This window comes from Equus przewalskii, chromosome 31, assembly GCF_037783145.1.
Source record: "Equus przewalskii isolate Varuska chromosome 31, EquPr2, whole genome shotgun sequence".
In the NCBI taxonomy this organism is placed as follows: domain Eukaryota; kingdom Metazoa; phylum Chordata; class Mammalia; order Perissodactyla; family Equidae; genus Equus; species Equus przewalskii.
This window is the reverse complement of record NC_091861.1, coordinates 1,205,782-1,217,479: the sequence shown is the minus strand read 5'-3', so window position 1 is coordinate 1,217,479 and position 11,698 is coordinate 1,205,782. Positions and strand designations below refer to the sequence as shown.

General features: G+C 38.7%; 1 long non-coding RNA gene across 4 annotated transcripts in view; it reads left to right on the top strand.

Moving 5' to 3' along the window:
- LOC139080582 (uncharacterized) overlaps nucleotides 1–10,659 on the top strand; it is a 37,914-nt gene extending 27,255 nt beyond the window's left edge. For 2 of the 4 annotated variants that reach the window (XR_011535189.1, XR_011535191.1), the window contains 3 exons: nucleotides 338–2,702; nucleotides 3,173–3,360; nucleotides 7,213–10,659. This is a non-coding gene — a long non-coding RNA (uncharacterized lncRNA). Of the gene's footprint in view, nucleotides 1–337; nucleotides 2,703–3,172; nucleotides 3,361–3,498; nucleotides 6,733–7,212 lie in introns of those variants that run through there. The other 2 variants (XR_011535190.1, XR_011535192.1) reach the window with 2 other exon arrangements.
- Nucleotides 10,660–11,698: the final 1,039 nt, after the last annotated feature.

Genomic DNA, 11,698 nt, shown 5'->3' with positions numbered 1-11,698 from the left:
TTACTGTGATCATAGACAACATCCAGCGTAAGATAAGGCCATTTCAGCCTGACAAATTCACTGGAATGAGCAGCTGCCCTAGTGCCTGGCAATGAATGGCAGCAGAACCTTAGGCCAGTCCTCTGAAGACCTGGTGTCGTTTTCCGGTGGTACCCTTTGTTGGTAGATGGTCTGTGGTGGAATCATTTTTATTCTGTAGGTTGGTGGTTGCCTAATGATGGCCTGTGGAAAGTGCCATTCGGTGACTGTTACTGAGTAAAACAGAGACTATGGAGAGGGTTTCTCCATTAAGTTCAATGTTTTCACTTAGTCTAGATTATATTTTTCCAATATCCAGGAGTTTGAAAATGCTCTTTCGACCTGAATCTGAGCATGAGTAAACAGATGAATCCATACTGTGGAACATTCTACAAGACAACTTGTCTGAATTCTTCTAGAGAGGCAACATCAAGAAAAACACAATTTTTTAAAAACGTGGGGGAACTATTTAGACTAAAAGATACTGAAGAGATGTAACAACCAGATACAGTGTATGGAACTGCATTGAATCTCAGATGGGAAAAAAAATCTATAAAGGAGAGTTTTGAAACGACTGGGGAAATTTGAATATGAGCTGTTTATTAGATGACACTGAATTCATGCTAATTTTCTTAGGTGGGACAACAGCATTGTGGTTGTTCTGGAGGATGTTTTTTTCCTTTGGGGACATGACGAAGTATTTAGGAGTGATGTGGCTTGACGTCTGCAACTTTCAAATGCTTCCACAGAAAGAAAAGTTGGACAATAAATAAAGCATATGTGGCTGAATGTAAGCAACCGGTGAAGACAGATAAAGCAGATAGGGATATTCATTTTGATGTTATTTCATCTTTTCAGAAGACTAAAAATTTCAAAATAAATATCAGGAAGAAAAATAGTCAATTCCTCTTGATAAAATATTTTATTGTTACTGTATATTTGGGCCACACTCTCTTGGGTGATGTAAACTACTTTAAAGTGAAAGCATTTTAGAAACAACAGCTCAACAATCCCCTTTCTTTTATGAAATGATAGTCACAAGTGAAAGTTGCTTTTTATTGATGTCCAAAATAAAAGCTTGTCTGGAGAGTGCTGCCCCAGTGCTCGGCTCGCGCTGCTCAGGGCTCTCCAATGTTCTTTGAGTCATAGCACACAGAAGATGGTGATATTTGTATGGCCAATGGGGTGAGGCTGCTAATGTCTGAAGGCTACTAGCCCAGAAGCTGTGGCTGCCCCCAGGATGAAGGAGTCACTATCTTGGCACCTCCATGAGCCATGTGGGCTACACAAGTGTGTCATTGTCCACAAGTTAGGAAATTCTGCTTCCATGCATAAAAGTGCTGTGAACTGTTTTAAACATGATTTGAAACATTTGCTTGAGAAAAGCTTTCTAGTATATGTCCAACATACTGGCTTCGTCTGTATGATGCTATGAATGAGGTTTTGGTATCGCTGTGTATTTGCGATAGCACTAAATACCAGCCCAGTGACCTCTCTCTCTAGCATGTTTCCATCTGTATCATCGCTCACCACAACACTCCTGATGATGGATCTTGAGTTGTAACAAGGTTAACGACGAGGCAAACTCCTACAGGAGCACATGCAGCAAAGTCGGGAGGTAATGTATCTCTGGCTTTTGTCATTCAGTCCAACTTGAATGTACTACGATAAGGCAAGAAATGGTCTGAAAACAGAAGGCTAGAAAGGAAAAGTTAACCCAGTTTAATCCAAACCTTTTTAATGAAGTAACATTATAAAGCTCAAAATTCTGAAGTTCTAAATAATTAATTTAAATTTGTTTTAATTTTTCTATGAGGAGAATGCTTTAATGAGGAGAGAGTACTGACTGGGCTTCCTAAAGGGATTCCTGGACCCTCCTGGTGCATCTGAATAGCTTGGTGGGCCTCTTAAAAACACAGATGCCTGGTCTTCATCCCGGAGAGATTCTTCTGATTCAGTTGGTCTGGCATCCTAATCCACGCCCCGCCCCCGCTGATTCTAACGTGCCACCAAATACTGAAGCCTGGGATCAGAAGACGATAGTACCAAACTGAGAAGTATAAAGTGCTTTACAATCGTGAGACATTAGTTTTATTATGTAACAACTGTAATTTCCTTACTATCTCCTCCTAATTTCCCAACATGGTTAACTCATTCCTCTCGGAGTGGAGTTTTTCTTCTGGAATCCCTGTGGCCTTATTCTTTCTATTGCTCAGCAAGGCCCCGTGTATCTGTGGTTGACACAAAAGAGGTAACTGGCAAGTATGCGCCTGAGTGCATGTGAGCGTGCTGTGCATTGAGAATGTGCTTCCTTTCTAAACCCAAATACCACTGTTTCTGTGTCATTTACTGGTTTAATCGAGCCTTTGCCTCCTTCCGTTAACATGGGAATCTTAGAGTTTCCTGCATTGACTGAATTTTTGCATCGTGTGCCAGGTAGGATACAGAAAATCAAGCACTGGGCCTTGCTTAATTCCAGACTCATATTCCAACATCTTTTTTCATAACAAATTTGATGGGCATAATACAAAGATGGAAAGAAGATGATTTATAGTGGAGGATAAAAGTGTGACTTTAAACTGATGCTGAGATTTGCAAGACTGAGCTAGTATGATCCTCAAGAAGTAAAAACCACCCAGATTCAAGTATCCTGATGATGATGATGATGAAGATGATGATGATAGGTAATACACAGTGTTTCCTATCTGTCAGATCCTGTTCTAAATGCTTTATACCAATTAACTCATTTAATCTTCACAACATTTCTATGAGTGACGTACTGTTATTATCATCCGCCATTTACCTGAGGAGGAACCTGAGGATAGGCTGGCTCTAGACTTGATTTTCCCATTAATTAGCTATGTGAGCTTGACTGTGTCACTTAACCTCTGAGGTCCTGAGTTTTCTGATTGGATTAGTGAGTCTCTAAGGCTCCTTTCTATTAGAGATTCGGAAACTTTGTGAGTTGTAAATTCTAAGGATCTCTGCTCTCCTTGTTTCGTTCAACCAGGACAACCCACTTCCAGCTATTTATCTTATTGATTTGGTGCGGTTATTTCTTCTTTTCTATTCTTGCCCAAGTTAGTTTTCTATTAACTGCTTTTCCTGCCCTCTCAGGTTTTTCTACATTTTGACAGACTTCCTTCACTTCCAGATGTAGATCGCTTCTCTGCGTATGTCGACACTGGAGTTTGAGGACTGCCATTTAGGAGCTGAGGACAGCAGCTTGCAACATTAGTGAGTCAAGCAGTGTCATTTGCCTGAAAGTTACATAGTGTCGAAATGAATGAGAAAATGGTGAAAATGACAGCAGTAGTTCCTGTTGAGCCATGGTATCTCAGTGTAAGTGATTGCTATCTTTTATAACATTGTTGTAAACATTGATCACACAGCTGCCGGTCTGCTTGCCAGGCTACATAGTTTACTAATGCATCTAATGATAATGAACTACAAAGGTAAGATTTTCCTTTCTCCTTCTAGATTTGAAAGTGTGGACAATGAGATTGGAGAACTAGGTAGAAAAATACTCAAGAAACTTAAGAGGACTCAGGTTTTCTGTTTACTCCAAACAGCTGAAGGACCAACGGACAGTGTTCTTCTCTATGGTGACATATACATTCCAGAGAAACAACTACCTAGAAGGAAGCTAAATGTAATGATAGCAAATTTCAAAATCATTTGGTTCTTTTTCTCTCCTTTGCCACTGGAACCTTGAAATGTATGATTTTGTATTCTTTATGTGCAAAAATGAGTGTTCTCATGGTCGCCATATTAAAAACTTACGTAAAAGGGGCCAGATAGACGGTGAAAAGTCTTCTCAGCTGTGTGTGTCTACCTGGCACTTCTAACACTCAGTTCTCTATCTTACATGACACTGTAAAGTTTATGGATTCCTCTAAGTATTCAGATGACTCAGCAATGAAGGCGGTAAATGTGTGAGGCCAAAACACCATCAGAAACGTCTTCATCAGCAGGGAGCAGAAATTATATTAATTAAAATGTTCTGAAAATGTAGAGGGTGCACTCCCAACAAATCATAAAACTATTTTAATCCTAATTAAGGATGTTCCCTCCTGGCATCTAGTAACGTAGAGAATTAGAATTTCTGTGGCATTTCTAGAAGTTGGGTCAGCAGCTTCAGACTGGATCCTTCAAGTTAAGAACTGGGCATATTTTGATAGAAAGCCACCATTTTTATTAATTGATATTTATTCAATCTCCTCTCCATGTTCAGAGAAGATTAGGAAAATGTACAGAGTAAAAGGATCAGAAACAGATCAAATTTGGGTAGGAGAATGAAGGACTTGGGATGTTGAGAAATAATCACTGATCCTATAAAGGAAAAGCATGGCTGGATGGAGGGTGCTACACCCACTCAGGAACATCTGTGTGTACTGAAACCGTCACCCATGTGGGTCTGGAACCTCAGCATACAGACCATTGTCTGGGAAGAAATGATGTCACCAGGATTTTTAGCCTAAGACCTAGATAAATTCATTCATTTTAGGGTAATTTGGTGATTCTCTGTGGAAGTTTAGTGTTTCTTCTGTGGATTTTGAAAACTTAATAAGGCTTTTGAGACCTTTCCTCACTGAACCTCGTCACATGTGTAGGCTGAGTAAAAATTTTGGATATAATCATGAGCTGACATTTTATCCATCGTTAAGAACTTCATCGTTAACGCTTTCAAGCCTTAGCAAATAGAGGCAAGTTTCATCCTTGGAGAGGGACAAGCTAAATAACCCAGGCTGAACGAACAGGAGGTAACATAGTGTTCCCTGGACCTCACATTTCTAGTAAAGCATCAACTTTCAAATGACAAACTCTGGGCTCATCCTCCACATTGGAAAATGATTTGAGAGGAAAGAATTTGTGTTAAAATTTAGAGATTAAGTGCTAGTGCTCCTTATAAAAGGATTTCCTGAATGAGAAAAGAGAAAAACACTACCTTTTGGTCTGTGGGGATGAAGAATATTGCAGTTGTGCGTATGAAAATACTTTTATCTTTAACTTTAAAGCTGAAAGAACATGCCCATTCACAGAGTGGTTTGTGTTGACACTGGTAGAATTGACATGTGAGAGAGGAGAGAGAAGCTAGCTCCTGGCTGAGGACCTGCTCCTGAGCTTGCTTAGCTGCACGAGGAAGCAGGAAGGGCAGCGGGTCTGGCCCCACCACCCACGTGCGCCCTTGGTTAATACTCTTTAGAGCAGAACCCGGAAAACAGGAGAGTATGACATACACATTAACCCGCATGTGTAACTCTGTCAATTAAAAGACCAATAAACAGGCAGCTTAATAGCACATTATGCCATAGATTACTGTAATCGGCTCAACATATTGATTTTTGAGCATTCTCAGTTTGTTTATCAGAACAAAGTTTATTCTTTTTTAATTTCTTTGCCAATTTATTGTTGTGTTCCATAGCTTTTGCAATATTTGCTTCTATAGAGTTTTATGTTGTAGGGAATGCCCCACCACAATTAACATTGAACTCGCTGCTGAGAACTGCTTTAATACGATCAAGACGACATTGACTGACTTGAAGTTGTTATATAAAGTTGTGGTGGCAAAAAGATGGGTAGGTAGATGTAAAATCGTTGGAATGGGGATTTTTGCCTGGATTCAATCTAAATACATCTCAAAAAATTGTAAAATAGAATCTACCAGCTAAAACTAATGAGCACAAAACTGCATTGATTTGGCCCAGGGTGGACAAATAGAACATCTGGCATATTTGGCACCAATGACACAGCTGGCATTGTTGGAAACGTTTCTGCAGAAGGTACAGATGCAGAAAAGGGAGAATTGGTACAAACAGTGCAGATGGAACAGTTGGAACAGATGACAGTGGGCAGAGCTGGCGATGCTGGCACAGGTGTCATAACCTCAACAGCTGGCACAAGTTGTGACAATCCTGGGATTTCTTAGTACAAGGCACATGTTCATTTTGGCTTTGGCTGCAGAGAGATAAGAGCATTTTATAATTAGTAAATGTGCCATTTAAAAAAGAACTTTTTCCCCCTCCATCCTTAAGGACATCTACCTCCAACTGTTAAAGCTTGGAATATAAAGCATTTTTGCAAATTAGAATTTCCCTGAGAAAGCCATAATTGATAAATACAGATTTCATAGAAGAGGCAATTAGATATTTTTGTTCTGATATAGATAAAATTCATGAATGGAATTTCTTCCTAGGAGTTTTGTGGGAAATAAAGGTCAGATATTTGGAAAGAAAAGTACACTTTGCATTTAACCCCAAATTTGTTATCAAATTAGAGGGTTATTTGTTTCTGAAATATAGTGAGTATTTCCCAATTCTATGAAGTTTCCTGTAGAATCACACTTGAAGACATGGCACAGAACTGGAAACCTGTCTACAGAACAGGTTGGGAAAAGAGAAAAAAATGCTGGAATCTGTAGGATGGAGAAATCATGGTGTTGCCACTTTCAAATACCAGTGGGACTTGGCTCTCATTTCATCTGAAATGCTATAATTTGGGCTTGAATTAAAAATACAATATAGTATAATCTTTTGGGCAATGATGTTTAATACCAGATGAAAAGTTGAGAGAACAAAGCAACTTGTTTGTTAGTGGCTAGAAATCACTGTTTTCTTCTAATATTTTTATTGTAACAAAAGTCTGTTCATATCATGGGGAAGCCAGAAACTATTACCTACTTATAAAATAATAAAAATATAACAAAGAATTAAATAATGGGTTCTTAAATCTATACGCATGTTCTCTTGAATATAGCAGGTGCTTCATAAACTCTTGTTGAATCAATGAACCTATGGTCTAAGAAATATCAATATTCAGAATTTAAAAAATCAATAATCACTCTTTGTATTAACGACAGATTTTCTATTAGGAAGAAACAAAGTGAATCAGGTCTCAGTCCTCCTTAAAGCCTCAGACTTGACCCGTGCATTTTAGCTTCCTCCGCCAGGGGAATCATTGGTGAGCAAGATGAGTTGGATGTCATCTACTCTATGTCTCCAAGGAAATCCGAAATTCTTTAGGTTTTCCAGTATATCTTGAACTAAAATCAGCATTATAAATCAGCTTCCATTCATAATCAATGCAACACAGTGAATGTTTTATATGTGTTTTGAGACTTTTGGGAAACAATCATAATAAAGGTTAATTATTTCTCCCTGGAAGTCAACTGTTCTGCTTTTTTCTTTTTTGCAGGGAAGGATTAGCCCTGGGCTACCATCTGTTGCCAATCTCACCCCTCCTTTTTCTCCTTCTGCTTTTCCCCAAAGCCCCCCAGGGAGTGGTTGTATATCTAGTTGTAAGCCCTTCTAGTTCTTCTGTGTGAGCTGCCGCCACAGCATGGCAGCTGACAGGCGGGTGGTGTGGTTCCGCGACCGGGAAGTGAACCTGGGCCATGGAGGCGGAGAATGCGGAACTTGAAGCACTGGACCATCAGGGCTGGCCCCTGGAAGTCAAGTTCTTGACCATTAAAAACATGCTGTCTTCGTTTCCAGATGGCCCTGCATATTGTTACCTATATTTAATTTTTTCAAAACTGCTAAAAGTCATTTAAACTATTTGATTTCAGTTTCTCCATTCCTTCTACTCTGTTATAACCTCTTGTTGAACCCAACCAAAATATTCTTATTATTCAGAACTTTAATTCTATCACTTAACTTTAGTTCATTTCTTGACTGAGATGACAAAAGTGTTTCTGCTTAAAACAGATAAAACACCTTAATTTGTTAACTGTACTTTTGTGACATAGAGCAATGAAGAGCTGGAGGAGGAGGTAAGAGAGCTTACTGTTCTCTCCAGGCACCAAGGTGATGCCAGATGACTCAGTGTAGATGACCAGGCTGGAAATGGCCACCTGTACCTCTTCACCTGGTCTGAGACACCGCCTCGTGGCTGAAACACGGATGAACATTACTTCTAATCAATGCACGCCGTATGAAAAGTCATCAGATCAGGAGAGTAACAATTAGGGGTATTTCTAGGGTTTGGCTTTGGCCCTTAAGAGGTTGGCAAGAGTTTTTATGAAGGAAGAGCATGAAAGGGAGTCATTCCTTTGAGCCTCTGCCGTTCTCAGGAATTAAGTGGAAATTAAACATGGAAGATGCAATCTGCTGCAGCCAACTGATGCTTCTCTCACTGTCCCAGCCACTACCTGTTTCTAAGCACACTGAACTTTCTAATTTATGGCATCTCATCTTATGTAAATATCCTTTTCCTCCTCTTAGCTCCAAGACGTCAGGATGTGCTTTCAGTACACCCTTCCAACAGTTGCTCGCATTAGGCCACTCCACTGTCCCCAGGCACCTTCTCTTCTCTGCACACGGCAACGTGGAATACATTTTTTCCTAGGCTTAAAAAATAATGTCTGTTTTGTTGAAGAGGTGGTGAACAAAAATAAAGCATATCCATTGAAAATAAAACCATCTACAAGAGTGAAACAAAAATCCATGGAAAATTTATATGTTAATTTCAAGAATCGAGGAACTTTTCTATTCAGACATCATCTCCATCTACCTTCCCTGCCTTCCTCTATTGCATCAGCTACAGGCCCATAACTAGACCCGGACCCCAGCTCCTCTTGGGGTCATGAGCATCAACTCACACATTGGGTACAGCACCAAGCTTGTTTGTGTGAAGGCAGTGTTTTCCCTCCCTAGCCCCACCACGGTTGTGCAGTGACACAACCGTAACATGACTCACTCTTGTTAGTCTATCGGAAGTGGGGAAGGAGGGAAGGAGAACTCTTGTAAGAATTAGGTGGGAAATCAGAATGAGCCTGTATGGAGATTATTGAGCTATTATTTCATTGCAACTTAGAATTGACCTATTATTGGTGATTTGTGGGTTAGAACTTGCAAGCAAGTCAAGATTTAAGCTACAATCGATTCCCCAAAACCATTATGCTGGTATCTATCATTGTGTTATGTGAATAAACAATTAATTGAAGTGTAGATACCTGTAGATACTTTTAAACATGTTTTAGTATGAAAACATTTAAAACTTACAAAACAAATAGATAGATGACAATAATGAGCTCTCAGGTAACCATCACCTAGATTTAACAAAATTATTAACATTTTGCTGATTTTGTTTCTTCTTTCCCCCTGCCATCCACTCACACACTTTCCCCCTCCCTTTCCTGGAGTTTTTAAAAGTGTATTCAAACTGTCATTTCACCCTGAACTACTTCAATATTCATCCCTAGCAGACAAGGACAAATTTTAAAATCACAATGGCCAAACTAACAATATTTCTTCAATATCACCAAATTCCTAGTCCATCTCCCGAGTCCCCCACTTTCCTTGGAGGTGTGTTCATACAGTTAGTTTGTTTGAATCACGTCCCAAACGAGGTCCTAATTATGTCTCAAGTTTATTTTACTCTTTCTTTTTTCATTTCATTGATTAGTTGGATAAACCAAGTCATTTGTCCTTGGCATTTCCTACATTCTGAGTTGGACCAATGCTTCCTTGTAAAGGCATTGGCCCTGGCCCCCATCCCTGTGTCCTGTACACAGGCATTTAGAGCTCTAGGCTTGACTAGATTCAGTTTCAAGTTTTAGGCAGGAACATTTCATGGTTGGTGAGCGTCGTGTCGTTACTTCCTATCACATCATGTTATGGGGCATACAACATCTGGTTGTCCCATTTTTAGGGATGCTAAGACTGATCAGTGAGGTCAGGTGTATATATTCTTGATCCTTAAGACTATATTCATCTATTCGCAAGCTTCTTTTCACATATGGATATCTCAATATCTTTGTATAATCCTCAGGAAGTCCTTCAACTGTTAACAAAAATTCTTGTTTCTTTCAGAGAACTGCCAATGGGTGATATCAAGTTTCCATACACACGCACGCACACACACATCTGGAATTTTTCTAGAGCTTACTTGACATGTGTTTTTCCTGCTTTTACATTATTAGAGGCTAAATATAAATTGTAACATGCTTTGTGTGTCCAAATGCACAAGCCATTTGTGAGGTGATCAGTGAATGATAAATTAGGTTATTGATCAGTTGGCAATTGCAGTAATCAGTGTAAGTATTTGTAGTCTTGTTAATTTCAGTCATATTTGTAACCACGGTGGGTCAGCTGCTCATTGGTATGTAGCCGGTCTGCAAGTGATAGATCCAGTTATTTCAGGAGTGCTAATGGCTAGATGAATTCAGCTGTCCTACCGTACTACTCATTGCTTGGAAATTCATCACTGTGATTGTCAAATATTTGATAGTGTCAACGTGGTAGATAGTACATGACTTGCTTTTTACTTCAAATAATTGATAGAGAAATAGAATAAATGGAAATACAGCAAAATATTTAGAAGTACTGAAATGATGGAATAATTCCAAAATATAAACATTCAGATTGAAAGCCTATGAAAAACTGCATACTAAATTTGATTGTTTTAAGTAGATTGTTATAGAATAAATACAGTTAGAAGTCTATGCAATTACATGTTTAATAGGCATTTCAAATGTCTTAATATTTTGAATTCTAAGCTGTTTCCCGGTCTGCTTGAAAATGAGTGTTCCTGTCACTGGTCTAGGGTTCATGAATACAAAAGTGAATGTTTTTCCAGTGGTGATTAACAATATCTATAAACATCCTCAGTAACAATAAAACATTTTAAGTTTTTATGAAAGCTTAATTACGAAAAATGTCTTCTTTCTGTATGAAGTTTGAGGTTTCACTTTTGCTATTTCCTCTGATAATTGCTACAGCCCTCTAGGAGAGCAGATTCGAGCAGATGAGGAAGCTGGGATAGCGAGAGACTGAACGTCTTAAGTAAGGGCACACAACAATTAAGGATGAGCGGAAATCCAGATCACTGCTGAATCCACTTTGGACTTAGACGTTCTGTTCTAGAGAGAAAATACGTAACTTGCTTTCACCAGGGAGCTTCAGTTATTCTGAACCCTAGGCCTGTCCAAAGTGTTATGGAAGCTTCCAGTTTGACTACGCACCATCTGCATCAGTTTCCAGTAAGCTTTTGTGTCCCAGCTTTCCTCAATCTATTTTCTATTTACCTGACAAAGGATATTTGATTCCCTTCATAATTCTCATCTCTCCTGGGCATCTCTCATCTAAAAACATTTTCCTCTTCCTAAAATTCACAAGAAAGCTGGATTTTTATGTGGCTTCCCTTCCTTTTCTTTCTTTTATGAGAACAGAAAAAAAGTTAGAGAGAAATAAGGTACAAGACTTTTGTAGACTATTCATAAGATCCTCTAATGAGATTTTTCTCTCCCTTAAATAAGAAAACGTTTTACCTGGCAACCATCCTACTAGTTTGTTCCCTCTCTTTCCTGGGACATGTGCAGTATATCTTGGGAAGACCTTCTTTATTAAGCTCTGCTAGTTTTCAACATGATTTCTGCTATAGACACAATTATTTTAAATAAATTGCCTTTCTTGTTCTCTTGCTCCCATATTAAAAAATGCATTTAATTAGAAATCATCCTAATTATAAATACATATTTAAGTAGAGATACATATTGTTTTTCTTATGATGTTTTTCTAATCTTATGATAAGACTATGCCCATTAAAATTGAGAAATAACATTTTCTCATTGATTAAGATCCCATTTTTTGGTCTTTTCACTGGATATGGAGAAAGTATATGGTGCTTTTGAGACAATAACTAAAGTGAATGGAGAGAAAGATCAAGAACTTGGAATTAC